Below are 23646 nucleotides of genomic sequence, written 5' to 3'. Positions count from 1 at the left end.
CCTGGATCTTATTCAGAGACGGGAACCTGGCCTTAAAGTTTGAATTTGAACCTTTCTCATTGCATTGGACCTGAACTTGCACTCAGCCATTAGACTATCTGATTCCTCTCCACCGTTGTCTTTGGGACTGTGGTCAATAGAACTTTCTACTTAGTGCACATGGCAAGCAGCATAGCCTATTGGGAGTAAACTTTGAGTATGCTGGGGCTCAGGACACAAAGAGACCTTGGAGGTCATCTGGTCCAGCAATGGGGACCTGTGGTCCTCCTGATGTTATTTGATTACAAGCCCCATGCTGGCTGGGGCTAATGGGAGCTGGCGACCTATAACATCAGGGTGGGGCACAGTTTCCTGAGTTAGATCTGGGACGTGTTGTTATGCTCCGTCAGTGCACATATGAGCAGCAAAAAAGGTGGAGGGGGTTGGAAGACTTTCTGTATTTTTCATTCTCTGTTCCTGACAACTTACCAAGAGGGTAAAATTCTGTCAGGCCAGCAAAATACTATCTGCCAAGCATCCCTAAATTCTCCCTATTGCAGTAGCGCTTTGTTTTCACATTTCCTCCCAAAATCCCAGGTCAATATTCAAGATGTCAGCAATTAGAACATATGGTTATAAGGAGCAATTAAAAATGATCCACATACACCCCTTATTGTTCAGTCCAACAGTGGGTGAAATGATAACAGATATGGGGAAGGAGGGCAGCGATGAGCTGCTCCTCCTGGCGCCACAAGCGGGCAAAACAGGGTGGCAGCGCTGCTACTGTCCTGCGTGCTCCACTTTTGGGGGGCAGCAGAGGCTTTCTGGAGGAGGATTGGGGCCTGAAGGGGGTGCAGGGGGCAGGCAGCGGCCTTGGCAGGCCTCCCCGGCAGCCCAGGAAATCGGCCTATGTGAGGAAAATGAGACTAGGCCGAGTAGATTCGGCCTTGCCTTGCGTTGGCCCCGCCCCCAACCCAGCTGGCCAATCGGCTGCATCCAGCAGGCGAGGCGAAGGCAAGGCCAGGCCTAGTCTACTCGGCCTAGTCTCAATTTCCTCACATAGGCCAACTTCTGGGACTCAGGAAGCCCAGCGCCGGGTCCCAAACCACCTCTCAGGGGGTAGGGCAGTAATTGTTCTTGATAATTTTGTCGCCCACCCCCCTCCGCGATGACACCTGGGGCAGACCGCCCCCCCCATTCGCCCCTGAAGGCAGACTGGATTCTCCGGATATTTCCCCCTTCCCCATGAAACAACAATCACACCACCTTGCAAACGGTAAAAAAACAAGATTTACTCGCTCGGAATACTGGTTGAAGAGTAACGGGTGCAGCAGCTTTAAGGCAGACTTAAAATGGTGATTCGGTTACCAAGACCTACCTTAATACAGTTTTTGGTTTGTTTGTTTTTTAATTATTAGATTTTCCACCTTAAAATGGGGTCTGAGGATTGGCATGCAGATTGTTCTTCACATTTCTGGTTCGGTGATCCGATGAAGAAGAGGAAGAGAAGAAATGGGCTGGGGTGTGCCCAGGCAGGTAAGAGAATATATCTGTTTCTCTCACAGAGTTCTCTCTAGCAAATTTACAAGGAAACTCCTATCATGTGCCTATCGAGCAAAACACGAATCGTTGGTTTGTCTGCATTGTAAATATCCCACAATATCTAGATGCCTCTGGGAAAATTAAGATTGTGAGCGACTGGGTTCTTTGCAGTACCCCCAGCTGCTTTGGGGGCGAAAGGAAAGATTTTTTAAATAATTAAAAGGGATGATCTTGGGTTGGCACAAAAGACCCAGGATTTAGCCTTTCTGGGCCCTTACGGTTGCCCCCTCTCTTAAGACAATTTCCTTTCTAAAGCTTAGGGAAAGCCTATCTCTGGCTGGCTTGGGAGCTATCAAATTGTATGTGGGAACTATGGTAGATCGCATCTATTGCGTATAATCCATTTCACTAATAAATAATACAGAGCTCCACATGGTTCTCCAGAATGAATTATGCTGTAGTATCAGAAGCTATTTCCCCAAAGGTCATTTAACAAACTGTTGAAATAAGCATCTTCAGCCGAGTGGATGAATTTCATGCAATTTGCAATTGCACAAATACGAATTAGAGTTGTTTGTCAAAGGGACTGGCTATTCAGAAACGGGCTATTCAGAAACGATTTGTGAATCTGAAAAGCAGGGATTGCTTTTGGTCTAAGTTAAGGAAATCATTGAAAACCAGCGGCCACCTTTTGCAGGATCTGCGCATAGGGAAATGCATAGAGCATGATCTGGTTCACATGAAGCACTTTTAAATCTCACCGATTTCCATGGGGGAGAGGGACTGCAAGTGCTTCATCTTGACCACGCAATAGTTTTCTGCACCAGATTTCCTTTCCAGGGACAGTCCTGGATTTAAAGAAGCCGCCCTAGTTTCTTAGCCAGTGTGGTGTAGTGGTTAAGAGTGGTAGTCTCATAATCTGGGGAACCGGGTTCACTTCCCCGCTCCTCCACATGCAGCTGCTGGGTGACCTTGGGCCAGTCACACTTCTCTGAAGTCTCTCAGCCCCACTCACCTCACAGAGTGTTTGTTGTGGGGGAGGAAGGGAAAGGAGAATGTTAGCGGCTTTGAGACTCCTTAAGGGGAGTGAAAGGCGGGATATCAAATCCAAACTCTTCTTCTTCTTCTTACTTGATCCTAGACTTTTCCACAGGACGTCCCTATTTTCATCTGAGAAATGTTGGAGAGTATGGAGTTATCCGACCCCCTGAGCTATCTAATGGCAGCCCTCTATACAGAAATTTGTTAATGGTCAATGTTTTATTATGCTTTTATGTATGTTGGAAGCTGCCCAGAGTGGCTGGGGCAACCCAGTCAAATGAGTGGGGTATAAACAGTAAAATTATTATTATTATTAAATTAAATAGGGCATCCCTATTTTCATTGGAGGAGTGTTGGAGGATATGGGTTTCTTTGGGAGTACTCAAACAAATAAAAGGTAAAGGACATGGGTGGCCCTGTGGTCTAAACCACTGAGCCTCTTGGACTTGCTGATCAGAAGGTCAGCGGTTTGAATCCCCCAAAGGAGGGAGCTCCTGTTGCTCTGTCCCAGCTCCTGCCAACCTAGCAGTTCAAAAGCACACCAGTGCAAGTAGATAAATAGGCGCCACTGTAGCGGGAAGGTAAACAGCGTTTTCACTCCCTCTGGCTTCTGTCACGGTGTCCCGTTGCGCTAGAAGTGGTTTAGTCATGCTGGCCACATAACCCAGAAAGCTGTCTGTGGACAAATGCCGGCTCCCTTGGCCTGAAAGCGAGATGAATGCTGCAACCCCCTAGTTGCCTTTGACTGGACTTAACTGTTCAGGTGTCCTTTACTCCCCCCCCCCTTACTCAAACAAATCAGATTTTGCTAGTGCTTCCTTTGCCTTACAACGTAGTTTTTGCATATAGAAATATATATCTTCTTCTTTGGCGATCACTCGTAGCCGAGTAAGATTGTCTTCCATAAACATGGTTTTAACAGTGAGTCCGTAAGTGACGGTGGAGGCCAATTCTGGATCCACACGTCCTTCCACAGTGGGGACATTAGTTTCCAGGCGGGAGTTGATCACAGTGTGGATTTGCCAAGCGTGCCTTCCTCTTAGCAAGTTTCTCCCTTGCGTCCTGAGTTCGAGTGTCTTCAAAGCCCATGACACCTTTGGTAAAGGCTGTTCTCCAACTGGAGCGCTCGCAGGCCAGTGTTTCCCAGTTGTCAGTGTTTATATTACATTTTTTTAGATTTGCCTTGAGAGAGTCTTTAAACCTCTTTTGTTGACCACCAGCATTACACTTTCCATTTTTAAGTTTGGAATAGAGTAGTTGCTTTGGAAGATGATAATCAGGCATCCGCACAATACAGTGGTGCCCCGCAAGACGAATGCCTCGCAAGACGAAAAACTCGCTAGACGAAAGGGTTTTGCGGTTTTTGAGCTGCTTCGCAAGACGAATTTCCCTATGGGCTTGCTTCGCAAGACGAAAACGTCTTGCGGTTTTTGCAAGTTTGTTTCCTTTTTCTTAACACCGTTAATACAGCTGCGACTTGACTTCAAGGAGCAACTCATAGAACGCGGTGTGGTAGCCTTTTTTGAGGTTTTTGGTGATTTTTGAAGCTTTCCAAAACTTTTCCGACACCGTGCTTCGCAAGACAAAAAATTCGCTAGACGAAAAAACTCGCAGAACGAATTAATTTCGTCTTGCGAGGCACCACTGTATGACCAGTCCAACGAAGTTGATGTTGAAGAATCATTGCTTCAACACTGGTGATCTTTGCTTCTTCCAATACACTGATATTAGTTTGCCTGTCTTCCCAAGTGATGTGTAAAGTTTTTCGGAGACACTGTTGATGGAATCTTTCAAGGAGTTGGAGATGATGTTTATGGTTCATGTTTCACAAGCATATAGTACTGTGATACCTCAGGTTAAGTACTTAATTCGTTCCGGAGGTCCGTACTTAACCTGAAACTGTTCTTAACCTGAAGCACCACTTTAGCTAATGGGGCCTCCTGCTGCTGCTGCCGCGCCGCTGGAGCATGATTTCTGTTCTCATCCTAAAGCAAAGTTCTTAATCTGAAGCACTATTTCTGGGTTAGTGGAGTCTGTAACCTGAAGCGTATATAACCTGAAGCGTATGTAACATGAGGTAACACTGTATACCCTGAGGTGCACATATAGAAATATCTATATATACCCTGAGGAAATTTGCCTTTTTGGTGTAGGGATCAAAAAATCGCCAAGAACCAAAAAATGCCACCGTCCTCTTTATGTAACAGAAGGTGCATTGTCACAGAAATGACATCTGTAGTGTATCAAATTCCAAGCCACTGCCCTAATGTGTCATTAACATTCAGGTGCCTGCATTGTGTAGTCTTTTAGAAACGGGGGCGAGGGGGGGCTGAAACGATCCAATCTTTAAGGCTACATTTGGAGCACAGTGCTCTGTAATAACTTGTGCTTTTCAAAACCCCTTTCCCCACTCAGTCAAAAGAGGGTGGTGAAGGCTGTTGTTTGAGCCACAGCTGCTCTGATATTTTGAGAAAAATGAAAAGTGCCATTATGGTTAAAATGCTGTGAGATCAGCATTCTTTTCCCCCATGCACACACTCACATCCCCATTGCACATTTCAGGTTTTTATATATATAAGGTCTGCTCTGTTTTCCTGGCTAGTAATGATATAGGATTGCCAGGTGACTCAAATTTTAATGGGTTTTCTTTCCTCGTGTTTACTCCTCACTTGGTTTAGGTTTAAGTTACAGGGAAAACATTCGAAACAATGGAAATTAAAATAAAACAATGGAAATTAAAATAATTTTCAGGAACACAACAGTTCCTGGTTGTTACACTGCTTTTTGCTTTGCTCACAGCAACTAGCCTTATGGTACAGAAGGCAAAATGAGGTATAAATTTGAGAATAAGGACTAAGAAATAAGGAGCATTCAACTATGCATGTGTGTGTGTGTATGCGCATGGTGTTTGGGTGGTTTGTTGCAGCCTTTTCTGTTCTGCTGCCAACCAGATGTTTTTGATTCCAACTCCCAGCAACCCCAGTCACTATGGTCATGATGGGAGTTGATTGCCAAACAGCTGGATGGCACCAAACTAGGAAGGCAGGGAGAGGTGGATTTTCCCATTGATCAAGTGAAATCGCGTACCCAAAATCTTGCCCCCACCTTATCATAACTTCTTTAATCTGTTCTTCTTTAAGTTCCCATTCAAGTAATAAATTATAAATTTTTGACAAATTAATTTGGAATTATTTAAAAGTTCTAGCTTGAGTTTTGATTCTTTATGAAATCCAATTTTATTATCGGAATTAAATTTATCATATAGTTGATGATGTTGTAACTGTAATAAATGTAGGGGTTGCTCGTGCGCAAGTTGGTGCCACTCCTGGCTAGGTTGCCTTGTTAAACCTTTTCTGTCTGGACAGCCCTGCACTTCGTGGCTGTTCAGTCGCTAGCAGAATCCGTCAGTGGGCGTTTCTTAAACCTTTTCCAGCATAAAAGTTGTTTGACTCCAAGTCTCCTCCTACTCTCCCTGCGCGGAAGCCTTCTGCGCAGGGAGGGCGTGGGTAGCGGAGGACCCGTGTTCTCCTCGCTGATCTCTGGCGAGGAGTCCTGGAGCCCCCTCGTCGATTCCCCCATCTGCCCCCCTTTATCCCTGGTGTTACACTGATTTCTTTCCCCAGCTGGTGAGCCGCCTCTCCCCCTGCTGGGCCCTTCTCCAGCATCGCTTGAGAGCCTAGCCTCCGCCTCTGGCTCCGATGTCAGTTCCCTGACATCCACCTCCCCCCCAGGACCCCCTTCACCCCCGGCCCGACCTTTTGATCCAACTTCGTCCCTTTCCTCGGCCGACGATGCGGGGAATCCCCGGAAGGAGCTGTCGCCATCCTCTGAGGATTCAAAACCCGCTTCCCACCCGCTCCGATCTCTCCCCACGGGGTGGGCCTCCCAGTCTGATTCTTCTTCCTCCGAAGCCTTTCCTCCCTCCTCTTCGGAGGCAGAAAAACCCACAAAATCCTCTTCATCGTCTGTGGTTCCAAATTGTTCCTCCCAGAATCTCGCTAGTGGCTTGGGTTTGTCTGGGAACAGGCTGTGGAATTCCTCCACAAGATACCCGTCATTGATTGCCTCCGCGGGAACCCACGTGTTTTCCGACCCGGGTTCTCCCTCCCAAGCTACCAGGTACTCCACCTGGCGCCCTCACCACCTTGAATCGAGTATTTCCGTGGCCCGGTTGTGGTGTTCCCTCTCCTCTATCTGCGGGTGTGTGGTGACTTCGCCTTCCCGCCCCGGGACTCCCCGCCCCTCCCTGTACAGTGAGAGTAGGGACCTATGGAACACCGGGTGTATCTTCATGCTGTCCGGCAACTTGAGCTTGAATGCCACGGGGTTCACCTGCTGTGTTACCTCAAACGGCCCCAGCCGCCTTGGCTGCAACTTCTTGCACCCCCCCTTAAAGGGTAACCCTTGGGTTGACAACCACACCCGGTCCCCCACCCGTATGGTCTCCCCTTCCCTACGGTGCTTGTCTGCCTGCCTCTTGTAAATTTCCTTGGCCCGTTCTAAGTTCATCTTAAGTTGCTGGTGCAGAGCCTCCATTTCTTCCACAAACTCCTCTGCCGCAGGTACGCTCCACCCTTCCTCCCCACTCCCCGGGAAGGCCCTGGGGTGACACCCATAATTGGCCATGAACGGGCTCATTCCCGTGGACACATGTTCAGCGTTATTGTACGCAAATTCAGCCAGCGCTAGTTTCTCTACCCAATCGTTCTGCCTCTCGCTGACGTAGCAGCGTAGGTATTGCTGGAGTACACTGTTCACTCTTTCTGCTTGCCCGTTGGTTTCCGGATGTCTCGCCGTCGAGAAGCTCACCTCTACCTGCAGCAAGCTCATGAGCTTCCTCCAGAACCGGGAAGTAAATTGTTTCCCGCGATCCGAAATTACTCTCGAGGGAGCCCCATGCAACCTGAAGATGTGATCCACAAACAACTTGGCTGTCTCCTCTGCGGTCACCGCATGTGAACAAGCTATGAAATGGCACATCTTTGTCAATAGATCGACTACTACCATGACTGCTGTCTTCCCCTGGGACTTGGGCAAATCGGTCATAAAATCAATGGACACCACCTCCCAGGGTCTTCCCGGCGTGGGTAAGGGTTCCAGTAACCTTGCGGGGGCAGCCCTTTCCCCCTTTGCCCTTTGGCAGCGGTCGCACCCCCGTACATATTCCCGTACATCCTCCCTCACCCTTGGCCACCAGAACTGCCTGGTGACGAGCATCATGGTTTTGTGCTGTCCAAAGTGCCCAGCTGTGGGGCTGTCGTGGAGTTGTTTGAGTACCTTTCCCCTCAGGGTCTCCCCCGGTACATACAGCGCCCCCTTATAGTACAGCACCCCTTCCTTTCCCTCAAAACCCCCTAGGTTTTCTCTTCCATCTCGGAGTTCCCGGATTTTAGTTTGAGCGAACACGTCGTTTCTAGTAAGCCCGGCCAGTTCTCGTTTCCCAACCAAGGCTCCTCCACACACCCATCGGTCCTCGGGGATCACGTGTCGTATCTCCGGCGGTCCCTCTCCTTCCATGTACTCCGGCTTCTGGGAGAGAGCATCTGCTCTTACGTTTTCCTCTCCTGGCACATATCGGATTTCGAAGGAAAACTTGGAGAACTCCTGTGCCCATCGAATCTGTCTCTGGTTGAGTACTCTTGTGGTCCTCCAGTACTCCAAGTTCTTGTGATCAGTACAAACCTGGATCTTGTGCTGTGCCCCTATCAGCAGATGTCGCCATTGGCGAAACGCCGCATAGATCGCAAGCAGTTCGCGGTCGTACACCGTATAGTTTTGCTGCGACTTGCTCAGCTTCCTCGAGAAAAAGGCACATGGCTTCCATTCCTGCTTGCTCCTCCCTGGCTGCAAAAGAACCGCCCCAATGGCTCTGTCGGACGTGTCGGTCTCTAGCCTCATGGGTTTCTCCAGATCAACGTGCAGGAGCTGCTCTTCCGAAGCGAACGCCTTCTTCAGTCTTTCAAAGGATTGCTGGGCACTTTCTGGCCAGACAAACTTCTTTTTGCTACTGAGACAATCTGTGATGGGCGCTGTCAAGTGGGCGAAGTTCTTGATGAACTTCCTGTAGAAGTTGCTGAACCCTAGGAACCTCTGCACGTCCTTCCGGGTTTTGGGGGCCTTCCATTCCAGCACCGCCTGCACCTTGCTTGGGTCCATAGCTAGGCCTTTGTCTGACAACTTGTACCCCAGAAACTCAACTTCTCTGGTGTGAAACTGACATTTTTCCAGCTTGACCCACAACTGGTGCTTCTGCAGTCTCTTTAGCACTTCCCTGACGTCTCTGACATGTTGCTTCTCATTGTTCGAATAGATTAAGACGTCGTCCAAGAAGGCTACGCAGTTCTTGTACAGCAGGGACCCCAACACGTGGTGCATGAAAGCTTGAAAACAGGCGGAGCCTGACTGTAATCCAAATGGCATAACTAAGTACTCAAAGGCCCCCAGGGGGGTGAACATTGTGGTCTTCCATTTGTCCCCCTCCCTCATCCTAATCAAATTGTAGGCTCCCCTGAGGTCCAGCTTGGTAAAAAATTTTCCCTGCCTCACCCGTGTTAAAATGTCGTCAATCCTGGGCATTGGGAAGGTCATGGGTTCTGATACCAAATTTAACCCCCTAAAATCTATGACCAATCTGGGCTGGTTAGTCCCTTTTTTGTCCACAAAGAACACTGGACTGCCCCCCACCGCCTTTGATTCCCTTATGAACCCCCTCTTCAGGTTCTTGTCAATAAACTCCCGCAACTCCTTCATCTCCCGGTCCGACATGGCATACAGTTTACCCACTGGCAGCTGAGCCCCTGGGAGCAAGTTGATTTGGCAGTCAAAGGGTCTATGGGGGGGTAGTCTATCCGCCTCCTTCTCGCTGAAGACCTCCTGCAGGTCAGCATATTGTGGTGGCACCTCCCCTTTCGGCTCCACCGCTAACCCAGCCACCCTGGCCACGGTCATCCTTGGGGTTTCTCCCCCTAGACAGTGTTCCAAGCAGTAAGCGGACCCAAAGGTGACCGTCCGCTGATGCCATGCCACTACTGGATCATGTAGTGCCAGCCAGCTCATCCCTAATATTATTGTGGGTCCTGCCAGTGTGGCTCATTGGTGGGGTCTGGTGCGTCACTTCCCCTCCCAGAAGCTCCCTGCCATCAATGGTGGTCACTTGCAAGGGAAAATCCAGGGGCAGCAGGTGGAGCTGGTGCTCTAGGGCGAAGTCCTTGCTGAAGAAATTGCAGGAACTGCCTGAATCCAACAGCCCCTTCACCTTAACTGGGTGCCGATTCAGGAGTTCTAGCACCACTTCTATGGCTATGGCCACTCTGGGGGGGGGGGGTCTGGCTGGGGCACTTCTATTGGTTGCTGGCCTGGCTGCTGTGCCCGCTGAGTGGCAGCCAAGCGTTGGCGTTTCCCTGCTCCTGCTCCTTTTCCCCCTCCTCCTCACCTCCAGCAGCTCCCACCATTCCTTGCCAGGCCTTTCTTTGAGGGCAGACCCTGGCAAAATGTCCTGGCCGCTGGCAGAGGAAACACTTCTTATTAGTTTTCCAATCCTTTCCCTCCCTTTTGCCACCTTCACTGGAGTTTGAAACCTCTCTCGCGTGCGCCATCAATTTCCATTGGCTCCGCCGGCAGGGAAGGCTGCCTCGGTATTTCAGGAATGCGGTAGTCATGGCAACGTTCCCCTCTCCCTTCCCGCTTCTCCTGAGCCCGCGCTTCCTGTCTTACGCCAATCGCAAGCACAGCCTTGGTCAGCTGATCCATCGACTGCGGGCGGGGCGCGCGGGAAAGCTCGTCCTTCACCATTGGGGACAACCCCTCCTCAAACAACATCTGAATGGGTTCCGAGTCCAATTCCCACCCGAGCCGGTGGACTAACATGGCAAAGCGCGACCAGTAGTCTCTAACTGACTGGTTCCCCTGTTTACAACCCATCAGTTCCCGCCAAGTCACACTTTGCTGCACATCACTGGAATACATCGCATCCATCGCCTGGAAGAATTTCCTCAGGTCTTTCAAGGCGGCATTTTGCGTTGCCATTAGGGGCCTGATCCATTCCCTGGCCCCATCCTGCAGATGCCCGACAATGTATGCCACCCTCTCCCCATCGTCCGCAAAATCCTTATGCTGCAGTTCCAAAGCGTATTCTATTTCCTTTCGGAACGTGTTGTAGTCCTGGGGTTTCCCCCCAAACTTGTGTACCAGTCCCGGTACCTTCCTTGCTACTGGGGTGGTCCTGACCTGTGCATCATGAGCCCGCCTTTCTTCCAACCGCGCCGTGAGAAGAGCCACATGCTGTTCCAAATCTCGGTTCCTCTCCACCAGATTTTGCACTCCGGCTGCTCCCTCCGTGGCGCCGGCTTCTCCGGTTTGGCTCATTCTGCTGCCTGCCTGTCGCTGCGCACAAGCAACGTCAAGGACTGACGGATTGCTGTAATAAATGTAGGGGTTGCTCGTGCGCAAGTTGGTGCCACTCCTGGCTAGGTTGCCTTATTAAACCTTTTCTGTCTGGACAGCCCTGCACTTCGTGGCTGTTCAGTCGCTAGCAGAATCCGTCAGCGGGCGTTTCTTAAACCTTTTCCAGCATAAAAGTTGTTTGACTCCAAGTCTCCTCCTACTCTCTCTGCACGGAAGCTTTCTGCGCAGGGAGGGCGTGGGTAGCGGAGGACCCGTGCTCTCCTCGCTGATCTCCAGCGAGGAGTCCTGGAGCCCCCTCGCCGATTCCCCCATCTGCCCCCCTTTATCACTGGTGTTATGCTGATTTCTTTCCCCAGCTGGTGAGCTGCCTCTCCCCCTGCTGGGCCCTTCTCCAGCATCGCTTGAGAGCCTAGCCTCTGCCTCTGGCTCCGATGTCAGTTCCCTGACAGTAACCAAGTAGAACAAGCCTGTTTGAGTTCTTCATACGGTTTCAATTTTAATTGTCCTTGTTCTTCTTTTAAAAGTTGTTTATACGTAACTCCAATTTTTCCATGTTTTTCTTTTTATTGAGATAATTTCAGATTCAGTTGTTTTTGCCTCATCTCCAAAAGGGCTATATTGTCCAACATCTCTTCTTGTGTTTTATTAATTTCTGTGACCTCTCCTCCAACCCGTTCTGTCTCCCTCTTTGTCTCCTTCAATTCTTTCTGTGTGTGTTTCATTGAGTCTTCCACAGCCTTGGATCTAACTGCAAGGTCTTTTACTTTGCCTGACAATTCCCCCCCCCCAACTGCTTCTAGTTTTTTATCTAATGTTTCCTGTACCTCCAATAATTTTTTCTCCATATATTGTTTATTCTGTTTAAATTCTTTCCTTATTTCCACCATTAAACTTTCCTAGTCTCTGTTTTTTTTATAAGATATTTATTAGGATTTTCAAAATATTACAAAATAGAAAAAGAAAAAAGAAAAATACAAAATAAAAATAGTTAAAAACAAAACAGTCTTTCAATCACTTATCTTTCATTTGCTTGTTTCCCAGACCTCCTCACGCCTCCCTTTTCTGTATTCCACTTCAATTGTTAGTTTAGCAAATCCCTCCCCTCTTTGTTTATCCTAGTCTTCGATCTTAAAATATTGTAACATTAAATTTTTACCTATTAATAGTCCATTTTTTCATATTCCCTTATAATATTACAGCTAAAAACCACTTAGTTTCTATCCAACATCATCCTAACATTCATCAATTTTACAATATTTCTGTAAATAGTCTTTGAACTTTTTCCAATCTTCTTCCACCGACTCTTCTCCCTGGTCTCGGATTCTGCCAGTCATTTCCGCCAATTCCATATAGTTCATCACCTTCATCTGCCATTCTTCCAGAGTGGGTAGGTCTTGTGTCTTCCAATACTTTGCAATAAGTATTCTTGCTGCTGTTGTGGCATACATAAAGAAAGTTCTATCCTTCTTTAGCACCAAATGGCCGACTATGCCCAACAGAAAGGCCTCTGGTTTCTTTAGAAATGTATATTTAAATACCTTTTTCAATTCATTATAGATCATCTCCCAGAAAGCCTTAATCTTTGGGCACGTCCACCAAAGGTGAAAGAATGTACCTTCGTTTTCTTTACATTTCCAACATTTATTATGGGGCAAATGGTAGATTTTTGCAAGCTTGACTGGTGTCATGTACCACCTGTATATCATTTTCATAATATTCTCTCTTAGGGCATTGCATGCCGTAAATTTCATACCTGTGGTCCACAACTGTTCCCAGTCAGCAAACATAATATTATGTCCAACATCTTGTGCCCATTTAATCATAGCAGATTTCACCGTTTCATCCTGAGTATTCCATTTCAACAGCAAGTTATACATCTTTGACAAAATCTTAGTTTTGGGTTCTAACAGTTCTGTTTCTAGTTTTGATTTTTCCACCTGGAAGCCAATATCTTATCCAAATTATATGCCTCCATTATCTGATAATAATGAAGCCAGTCTCGCACTTTATCTTTTAATTTCTCAAAACTCTGCAATTTCAATTTATCTCCTTCTTGTTCCAAAATTTCCCAATATTTCGGCCATTTGGCCTCCATATTGAGCCTTTTCTGAGCCTTTGCTTCCATTGGTGACAACCACCTTGGGGTTTTATTTTCAAGTAAGTCCTTATATCTTATCCAGACATTTAACAATGCTTTCCTAACAATACGGTTTTTAAATGCTTTATGTGCTTTAACCTTGTTGTACCACAAATATGCATGCCACCCAAAAACATTATTGAAACCTTCTGAATCCAAAATGTCTGTGTTCTCAAGAAGCAGCCATTCTTTCAACCAGCAGAATGCTGCTGATTCATAATAAAGTTTGAAGTCTGGCAGGGCAAATCCACCTCTGTCCTTTGCATCAGTTAATATTTTAAATTTTATTCTGGGCTTCTTGCCCTGCCAGACAAATCTAGAAATATCTCTCTGCCACTTCTTGAAACAGTCCATTTTGTCCAAAATTTGCAATGATTGAAACAAAAATAACATTCTTGGCAATACATTCATCTTTATAACAGCAATTCGACCTAACAAGGAAAGCTTCAAGTTTGACCATATCTCTAGATCCTTTTTCACTTCTGACCAACATTTCTCATAATTGTCTTTAAATAGGTTTAAGTTCTTGGCGGTCATATTAACCCCCAGGTATTTTACTTTCTTAACCAATGTTAAACCTGTCTCCTTCTGAAACCTCTCTTTCTCAATTGGTGTTAAATTTTTCTCAAGCACCTTAGTTTTTAACTTGTTCAGCTTAAATCCTGCCACATGACCAAATTCCTGAATCAATTCTAATACTCTTTTAGTACTAGATTCTGGCTCCTGTAACGTCAATACTAAATCATCTGCAAAAGCTTTCAATTTGTACTGTTTAGCTCCGACCTGTATGCCTTTAATCAGACGGTCCCTTCTGATCATATTTAGCAAAACCTCCAGGACCGAAATGAAAAGCAATGGGGAAATTGGGCAGCCTTGTCGTGTCCCTTTCTCTATCTTAAATTCCTCTGTCACCACATTATTAACTATTAGTTTAGCCTTTTGTTCTGAGTAAATTGCACTTATACCATTTTCAAACCCTTGACCAACCCCCATCCCCTGAAGATTTTTCTTCATGAAACTCCAAGAAATGTTGTCAAAGGCTTTCTCCGCGTCTACAAAAATTAAGACAGCTTTAGTATTAATATTCACTTGCAACATCTCCAAAATGTTAATTATATTCCTCGTGTTATCAGACAAGTGTCTACCCGGGAGAAAGCCAGCTTGGTCTTTATGTATCTCCTCCACTAATACTTTTTTTAACCTTTTAGCCAAAATATCTGCAAAAATTTTATAATCCACATTAAGCAGGGATATGGGGCGGTAGTTCTTAAGTTGTGTCTTTTCAGACTCATTTTTTGGTATTAGTGTAGTATAAGCTTCCTTCCACGACTCTGGCGCTTTTTCCCCCTCCAAAATTTCATCACAAACCTCCTTTAGTGGTTGAATTATCCAATCTTTTAAGGACCTATAATATTTTGAGGTTAAGCCATCTGGCTCTGGAGATTTGCCCAATTGCATGTTCTGGATGGCACCTTCCACCTCCTGTTCTGTTATTTTATAGTTCAACATTAACTTGTTTTCTTGAGAGATTTTTTGAAGTCCATTTGTTTTTAAAAATTGGTCTAAATCACACTCTTTCTGTGGCCCTTGTGTATATAGCTGTTTAAAGTACCTCTGGAAGCATTTTCTAATTTCCACTGGATTCTGGATGTTCTTTCCTTCCACTTCCAAGTTAGTAATGGTGTTAAGTTTTTGTCTTTTTTTTCATTTGCCAAGCTAACAGTTTTCCACATTTATTGGCCGATTCAAATGTCCTTTGTCTCATCTGTTTAATTTTCCATTCTATTTCCTGATTCATCATCTTCGTATATTGAACTTGGTATAACTTTATTTCTCTCAGAATCTCTTGTGACTTTGGTTTCGCTCTCAGTTTCTTCTCACCCTCTTTTATTTTTTCTAAAATTTTATCTTTTTTCTCATTTTGGGTTCTCTTCTTTATTGCATTCTGTTGAATTAGAAACCCCCTCATAACTGCTTTGCTTGCGCCCCAGATTACTATTTTTTCGATGGTAGTGTTCATATTTATCTCAAAATAGTCTCTCAAGGTTTTTTGGGCCTTCTTGGTAACTTCTTGATCTCTAAACAAGGTGTCATTCATCCTCCATCTGAAGGAACCGGTAGGTGTTAATTTCATCTCCATTTTCACAGCATTGTGGTCGGAGCAAGTTTTAGGACAAATTTCCACTTTTCGAGTCTTAGGTGCCAGTCCTCTAGTTATCCAGATTTGGTCAATAAACTTTCCTAGTCTCTGATCTCCTTCCCCTCCTTCCCATTCTCCTGCCTAGAGGGATGTCTTTCCCCTGGGGTGGCTATTCCCTTTTCCTCATTTTTCCCAGACATGATGTTTATTTTGCCCCAAAATACTGCTTGGGTCTTAAATTGTCCTGTGTAATTTTTCTGACAACCTCCAGAAAGTCCAATCTTTCTATTTTTAGGTCAAATTCCCTCCCGTCCCACACAATGGCAGCAAACACAGAAATGACCTTTCCTTCAGTACAGTTACTTTCGTTTTCTTTGTCTATTACACCGTCGCGTCCAAAGAAACCTCACAGGAAACAAAGAGCAGAAAAACCAAACTACTGTATATGAGGAATAATAATAATAATAACAACAACAATAATAAATAAGAATAATAAATTTTATTTATACCCCACCCTCCCCAGTCAAGGCCGGGCTCAGGGCGGCGAACAGCCAATAATAAAAGCAAGTTGAATGAATACAACTGAAAAAAACAAGATATAAATACATTAAAACATTAAAAGGAAGCTATTTGTAATCCAATTTGCATTCTTCTTCCTTTTCTGCCGCTTGTCGGCTTAATCCACTGGTGACCTCTGAAAAGCGCCACAAACTCCAGCAACAATAACGAACAGGGTTTCCAATGTCTTCCTCCTCACGGGGGTGAATTTTATAAGTCCCAGCGCCAAAATCTCCTTCTCCAACACTGTCTTAAAATCCCCCAACAAAGTCCGCTGATCGGCTTAGTCCACTGGAAGCCTCAAGAAAACGCCACGTACTCCAAAAGCAATCAGGAACGGGCTTTCCGGGGTCTTCCTCCTCATGAAGTAATTCCTTGCTCCTCCTGCAACCTTCCGCCATATGCCGTCTTCTCCCAGCTGCAGGGACGGACTCCCTTTCTGCGCCACGCTCATTCAATTTCTTCTACAGTGATGTCCTCTGGAAGAGAATGAAAAAGAGAGACTGAATTAGCAGCCTCTCTCAACAATGCCTGCCAAACAATACCCAAACCCAAGGGTCCAACCACCTCAGCTTTTGTAGCTGGAGTCAGTCAGGGCTCTGCCTCCTGAGGCAAAGTGAAAAAGGCCTGCAAGGCACAGCAAGGAGGCCTGGGAGGTCTTTCTCAGGAATGAACCATAACACTACTAAGTGAAAAGTCCCCAGGGTGTGGAGATTAGTTTACCTTCCTTAGGTACTGGCCAAACGCGGGACCGGTGTCATTGGGCTATTGCCTTCTGCAGAGGAAAGAGAAAGCTGGATGAGATGCCTTATGTGAAACTACAAAACCCACCATTGACAGGTGCAAGGGAGCCCACAAGCAGGCCCAAGCCAGGAAAGACTGGCCTCCCTCAGGCTTGGGCCCAATCCCTTGCCCCAGAGGACCTCCATGGGCCCTGCAGCCTCCTGGGCAGAGGTGGAAGGGCAGCACCAGGGAAGAGGGCAGGACACGCCTCTGGCATCATCCTGACACCCCAAGAACCCATGCCACCTGCAGTTCCGTCTGCAGGTGAATCTTCTCTTTTGGAGTTCATGTTTTTATATCGGTTCATTCTTCATTCAGCCCCATTTCCAAAGGGAGACAATCCCAACATCCCTTGAAATGCAGGAGAAGATGCCCAAGTCTAGGGGTGTCCATAGCACAGGATTAGACAATCTGCTTTGCCTTATCACCATCCTCATAGATAATCCTGGATGACATCTCCAGGTGGGGCAGAGAATGTTCCCTGTCTGAAACCCGGGAGAGATGCTGTCGGTTAGTGTAGACGACGCTGAGGTGGATGGGTCAATGCCTGACACTGTCCAAGGCAGTTTCCTATGAATATTCCTCTTAAGTCATTTACCCTGAAGACAAGCAAGCTAACTTCTCCACAAGACCAACAATCCATTTCTCCATTTAGAAGGCAATATGGAAAAGTCCCAGTTTTATATACAACAACGCAAATACAAAAATCTTGAATATGAGAGGAAGCAAAATTCTGGACTCTGTAATGAAGCAATAGGCAAAGGGTCCTGAAGCAGAGCAAGTTGGGGGGGGGGCATCTGTCAGGGACTCTTCAGCTGTGATTCCTGCATTGCAGGGGGTTGGGCTAGATGGCCTTTGGTGTGGCCCCCAGTTCCACGAGTCTGTAATTCTAGGTTTGTACTCTGTACTGGGTCCTGTTATATTTAGGCACCATCACTTTTCTATATGCCTGCTTCTGTCCTTGGAGACCTAGTTCATTCACCCTTCAAAAGCATGTCTTTAATGTGGTACCTTGTCGAAGGTGCACACCTCATTCCTGGCATTTATCTACCCTGTGCACACCACAGACACATTTGTACTACAAAAAACATAAACAAACAGCAAACCACCAATCCTGCATTGAACATATATATAATATATAAAATTTTCATTAAAATTTCTGTTTTGCAATTTAGAATATTCATTTAAACAACCTTAAAATAGCAATGACTTCCGTTCTTTTCTTTCCATGGTTCATTTTACATAACATAAATCCTTGCATATTTTACATAAACGAAACCATTCAGTATTTTTTTATTGCATCCATCAAAACTTATTTACACTGTTGAATTTATCTTAATCCTGCCAGCTGTGCACAGTTATTTATCTTAATCCTTTCAGTTGTGCACAGCTATTTCCCATATATTCAATAAACGTTTTCCAATCTCTAAACGTACGTTCTTCTCGTTCTCTTATGTTAAGTCTGCAAGCTGCGCATATTCTGTCCGAGGTCACACACATATTCTGTTAACTTAAGTTGCCATTCTTCTTTGGTTGGGACCTTGCTCGTATTCCATTTTGGTGCTAACAAAACACGGGCCACAGTAGTGGCATACATAAATAACCTCTTTTGACACTTGGGAATTTCAGTCTGAATTCTCCCCAACAGAAAGGACTCTTTGTTTTTGGGGGGAAGTACTTTTGAACATTTTTTTCAATTCATTATGTATCATTTCCCAATATTCTCTTACACCTTTACAAGTCAACCACATATGAAAGAATGTTCCCTCAACCTTTTTGCATCTCCAGCACTTATCTAATTCAGACTTATACATCTTAGCAAGCCTACTCGGAGTTAAATACCATCTGTACATTATTTTCAAGTAGTTCTCCTTAAAAGAATAGCATGCTATTACCTTCAAATCACTTTTCCGGAGCTTTTCCCAGAGGTTAAAAATCGATATTGTGACCTATATCTATTGCCCAGTGTGTCATTGAGGCTTTAACAAACTCATCTTTTGTTTCCCAATCTTATAACAGATTCTACATTTTGGAGAAAAGTTACTCATTGTTTTGTAATAGTTCTTTTGAATTGTGAGCTTTGGTCCAGAAAACCATTTTTTAATTTAAACATTTTATGTAACTGATGGTATTGTAATCAATCCATGACATGGCTCTGTACATTTTGAATGTGTTATAAACATGCAATGCCAGATGGCACTGGAGAGCAAATGAATTTTCTATGCAATTTGTCCATAGCGATATTTTCTTTTCTTATAACCATTTAATTTATTATCTATAGCGGGGCGTTTCCTGTGTGTAGATCCATCCCTGGTCTCGCATTCTGCACTAACTTCCGCTTCTGGATCAAGCACAAGGGAAGCCCCATATAGACTGCATGGCAGTAGTCCAGTCCTAATGAGTTGTAATGGTTTTTTTTGGGGGGGGGGTTGTGATTTTATTAATTTCTTGTAACCAACCTTGGAAGGATTTGTATCCTGAAAGGCCTGGTGATGGCGATGGAAGATAAATGAGAGAAGACAGGATGGCAGCTGAACTTGCATCCTTCTAATTAAAAGGTTTTTGATTGTGATGGATGGAAAACAGTTGGCAATTTCATAGCGATGCCTCTTATCAGAAAGGTGCCGGGAGGAAGATCTGTTCATGTTCTATCAGCAGTGCTGCAGCTTCCGAGACAGAAAAATTTGCCATGCCATATGTATAATCAAATGTGGCATCTGCCTCTGTGTGTGTGTCTGTGTGTGTGTGTGTGTGTGTGTGTGTGTGTGTGTAGCTGGTTCACCTCAGCAAGAGAGAGGAAAGGCATATTGTATTCTTCTCGTTATGAAAGCATTGCCTTTATTATTAAGGTCAAAAAGCAGAATCTTGGAGACAACTGTGCAATAGCTATTTCAGTCCGTCAGTGCCTAAATGAATTGCTTCAGATTAATTACCCTGAAAGCAAGCCATTGGTTGTTTTAAGAGCCAGAACGTTTCGTGTCTGCGGTAGGGCCTGAAGTGGGCTAAAAAAATTTGCTACAATTTTTCCTCATTTGTGATATAATGGGGGGTTTTTTAATAGAAAAAAATGACTGAGGAGAAGCAGCCTTGACCCCGTACAAGTGGTAGTCAAGAGAAACCTTACGTGTTCAAGTGTTTAATGCATGCAGGAAATGTATGCTCAAAACTGTAAGTGTATGGGAGGCAAGTGCATCTTACGAAATACAAGTGGGGCCTACAACAAAATGTTGCAGCGTGAAGTGTTTCTGTTGAGGTTTCCACCCACTCTGTTCCATTGTCCCTCCTGCCCAACTTTCTGTGTCCCCCTCTCCTTCATCAGTCAGTCAGTATTCCATGGCCACTAAACCCACATGGTCTTCATTGAGGTATTGGCAATGGACGGCATTGAGGTATTTAGGGTTTTTCCTCTTAAAAATATGTACTTCCTTCTACCTTTGGGTCCTCTTAACTCTGATGATACTCCCCTTGTGGTGCTGTTTTAGCAATTACATTTAATTCCTGAACTTTAGGATTAGATAGAATCACACTGCTAGAGGTCCTCAGTTCCTCAGAGAATTCTGTTGTTTTTTCCTATCAGAGACGGCCAGCTGTTTTATTTTATGTAGTGCAGCTAGGAAATGGATGAATCGGTCCATTTCAGTTCTCTACGTTTCTCATTCTTCCAATCTTCAACTTGCTTACAGTCTGCAGCAATTTCTGATTTGCTTTTTTAACCCTCATGAAGATTCGTTACCATTTTGGTGCAAATTTCTCCTAATGAGCTCTTCTGTATATGCAGTTAGGCCAACACACATATTCCTGCCAGCAATTGCCCATAATGTACACCCTGTATTCTATTTTCACAAATATATGCATTACACACACACTTTAACCTAGTATATGCATTTTTCTTTTTCCTTTTTTTTTTAAAAATGCATTTTTATACATTGGCTGGAGATCAGCATTGCAAAATTCAGAAAAATGTGAATTTCGAAAGAAGGCTGAATTCTGGTTAGCACTTCGTTTCTAAAAGCCCAAATGAGGGAAGTCTTCCTTAAAGTACAAACTGAATTGCAATTCTCCTCCATCCCCTTAATGCAGGGCCTTCTCGGTAGTGGCACCCGCCCTGTGGAATGCCCTCCCATCAGATGTCAAAGAAATAAACAACTATTTGACTTTTAGAAGGCAGCCGTGCTTAGGGAAGTTTTTCATATTTGATGAATTACTGTATTTTAATCTTTTGTTGGAAGCCACCTAGAATGGCTGGGGAATAAATTATTATTATAAGTAGTAGTAGTACTCTCAGCCTACCAAGGGCAGCCCACCCATAAGGTTACTCAGAAGGCAGGATCCACAGGGGCAGCAGATCTGGCCGCTGGTAAATGCATTGCCCACTGTTGCCACTACAATGGCAGCAACAACTGGGGTGGTCTCCTTGGAGGCTGGATCTGCCTCTTCCTCAGAAGCCCCTCCAATGCTACCTTTACAGCGACCTCTTGGTGAATAGGAGGCTGTTGTCCTCCCACCTTTGTTCCCAAGGTAGATCTTTATTCCCTCCTTGTTCTTGATGTAGTGCCAGGCTTTGGGGAATCAGCTTCCTCCCCCCGTGGCAGTAGATAAGAGATCAAATGAAAGGAATATCTTACCAGTTAGAATCTTTAATAATCACAGCAAGAGAACAAAGAACACGTCATCTAGAAATGGCGGTGCTCCCAATTAAGGGTTACTCCCCCCCCCCACGTCCCTGTTAATCTACATCACTCCTACGTCTTGTAATCTAAGTTTGTAACCTCTGCGCTTTTTCTTCTGACACCTTCTGAGCTCGCCGTGACTTGGAGGGGGGGGGCGAGTGCTGTCCAGAGACTGTGAATCTGTTAACTCTCTCTCTTCCCGTGTTTCTTCTCCTAGCTGTTCCCCACCCAGTATTTCCCAGCTTCTGCCTTCTGAACTATGCCCCTCTGCAAACCACCGTTCCAAATCTATACTGTCCTCCTGCTCCTGGGAAGATTCAGGATCAGGATCGGGGGGTGGCTCCCACCATTCTTCCTCAGTGCAGCCCTCCTCAGCAGGGCATGTAGCTCTTCACTCACCCCTTCATCCCCGGTGAGAGGGATGCCACTTTGTGTTTTGCCTCGGGTGCCAAGTTGCCTTGGGCCTGCACACCCTCTTGATTTCTGTAGTGTTGTGGTTCCCTTCCCTCATCCTCACCCTTCTCTCTCCCAGCTCCCTGCTGGATCTGCAAACCCACAATCTGCTTCTTTACCCTTTACTGTACTTTTATTTTCCCTTGAAATCCTTCAATTTTACCTCCTAGATTGTCCATTTTGCTTTCTGTGTCCCAGAAAGCCTTCTCTAACCATCTTTTCCAACTCTCGCCTTCTAGAGCCGTAGGACCTCTACCTGATGCTGTCCTATCCGAGGTCACACAATACAGTTAGAGCACATGGCCTTACCCCAAAGAATGTTGGGGACTGTAGTTTCTCCCTCACAGAGCCACAATCCCCACCCCTTTAACAAACTACAGTTATGTAAAGCCATGTGCTTTACATAAATGGTTTGCGTGTGGTCCTACTCTTTACAAAGATGCTATGTACCAGCATCTGCTGAACTCTCCATCCTGCCATCATCTCGCTGTACCACTTCTGGTCCACCTGCATCTCCATCCACTTGGGACACAAGAGAAAGCAGCAGCATCTTCTGCATCTACCTAACAGTTAGAAGCAGAGGAACAATCAGTACCTTGGCATGCAAGAGGCTGAGCTCTGTTGCACATGCAGATCTTTGAAATATGTGGTTGTGCGAAGAAATCTATTGCTAGCTGTGGAGAGAAACAACAGCGTTCCATTCTCTCCAAAAGCTGGCAGCTTTCCCAAACTGCAGCGATCCTCAGCAAGAATATCAATAATGGCAGGCAAGCTCGCCTGGAAGCAGCAGAGCTGCCCCGAGACATTTTGCTGCCTGAATCAAGGTGCATATTATCTAAAGCAGGCATCTCCAAACTCGGCCCTCCAGCTGTTTGGGGACTACAACTACCATCATCCCTAGCTAACAGGACCGGTGGTCAGGGGTGATGGGAATTGTAGTCCCAAAACAGGTGGAGGGCCGAGTTTGGGGATGCCTGATCTAAAGCAATTCAAGTAATTCTGGCCACTGAGGCAGGAGATCCCACAGCCCCTCTTCCTTCAGTAAAAATAAAACAACAATAAGTTAAATTTTCAACAAGTCGCTGTCCTTTCATGGAACCCTGAATCACAGCCTGCCTAATGGTAGGGCTGTCCCTATAAAAGTTGGTCAAACGCTGCTGATCTTCTCCTGGAATGCACAGAAGGATGTTGAGAGTTTATGGAACTGGGGAAGAGATTCAATTCAGTTTGTATTTCAAGGAGAATCTTTCAAATCCACAGTTTCCAAAACTAGATGAGAACCTGAACTCGGCCATCCTTTGGAATTCACTCTTCTCCACATTTTGAAATGCAGTTCTCTGATCAAACAAGGTTTGCAAAAATACGCGTATTAAGAAAAGTGTGCATTCCAATGGATCTGTTAGTAACAACAACATCATACAACAATGCCATCTGTTTAGGGAAACTGTTTGCAAAATATGGACATAGGTTGAAATAGCAGACAAAACCATGTTTATTAGGGTAAATTTGCACTAAAATGCAGATGAATTTATATGAGGAATTTTTATTTTTTTAAAAAAACCTGCAATTTGCTGTAGAAATGTGGAGAAATAAATTTAAGATTTGGAAAAATGAGAAAATAAGAAACCCCAAATTGGCAGGTCCGTCTGTCCCTAACTGGGATTCACTTATGGTTCACCTTGGGGCTACAGTGAAGCCAAAATGGCCCACTCAGCACCTGAATTTGGAAAAGAGATGTAGAACATTCCTCAAAACGCTATGCAATATTCAGGAATTCTGTGGCAGATGAACAGGAGCTCCTTAGCAGACAAATGAGTCTGGAAAAAGAAAGAGACCACTGTTGTAAATAGTGTGTTCCTTCTTGTGGTTTAACCGTAGCATCATCATTAAATATTTTATACACTGCCGTCATACGTCATGTACAAATGGCCACTCTTTTT

The 23646-nt window shown here is 45.3% G+C and overlaps 1 long non-coding RNA gene across 3 annotated transcripts in view; it reads left to right on the top strand.

The window, feature by feature from the left end:
• The first annotated feature begins 762 nt into the window (after positions 1-762).
• The window catches only part of LOC308486718, a 48242-nt gene continuing 25358 nt past the window's right edge, over positions 763-23646 (top strand). Inside the window, exons 1-2 of one of the 3 annotated variants that reach the window (XR_013991198.1) lie at positions 763-1255; positions 1398-1515. This is a non-coding gene — a long non-coding RNA (uncharacterized lncRNA). The remainder of the gene's footprint in view (positions 1256-1397; positions 1516-23646) is intronic. The other 2 variants (XR_013991199.1, XR_013991200.1) reach the window with 2 other exon arrangements.

Source organism: Podarcis pityusensis (genome assembly GCF_964106645.2).
Source record: "Podarcis pityusensis genome assembly, chromosome: 10".
Classification (NCBI taxonomy): Eukaryota; Metazoa; Chordata; class Lepidosauria; order Squamata; family Lacertidae; genus Podarcis; species Podarcis pityusensis.
Note: the sequence above shows the minus strand (reverse complement) of the source record. Positions and strands in the feature narration are given on the sequence as shown.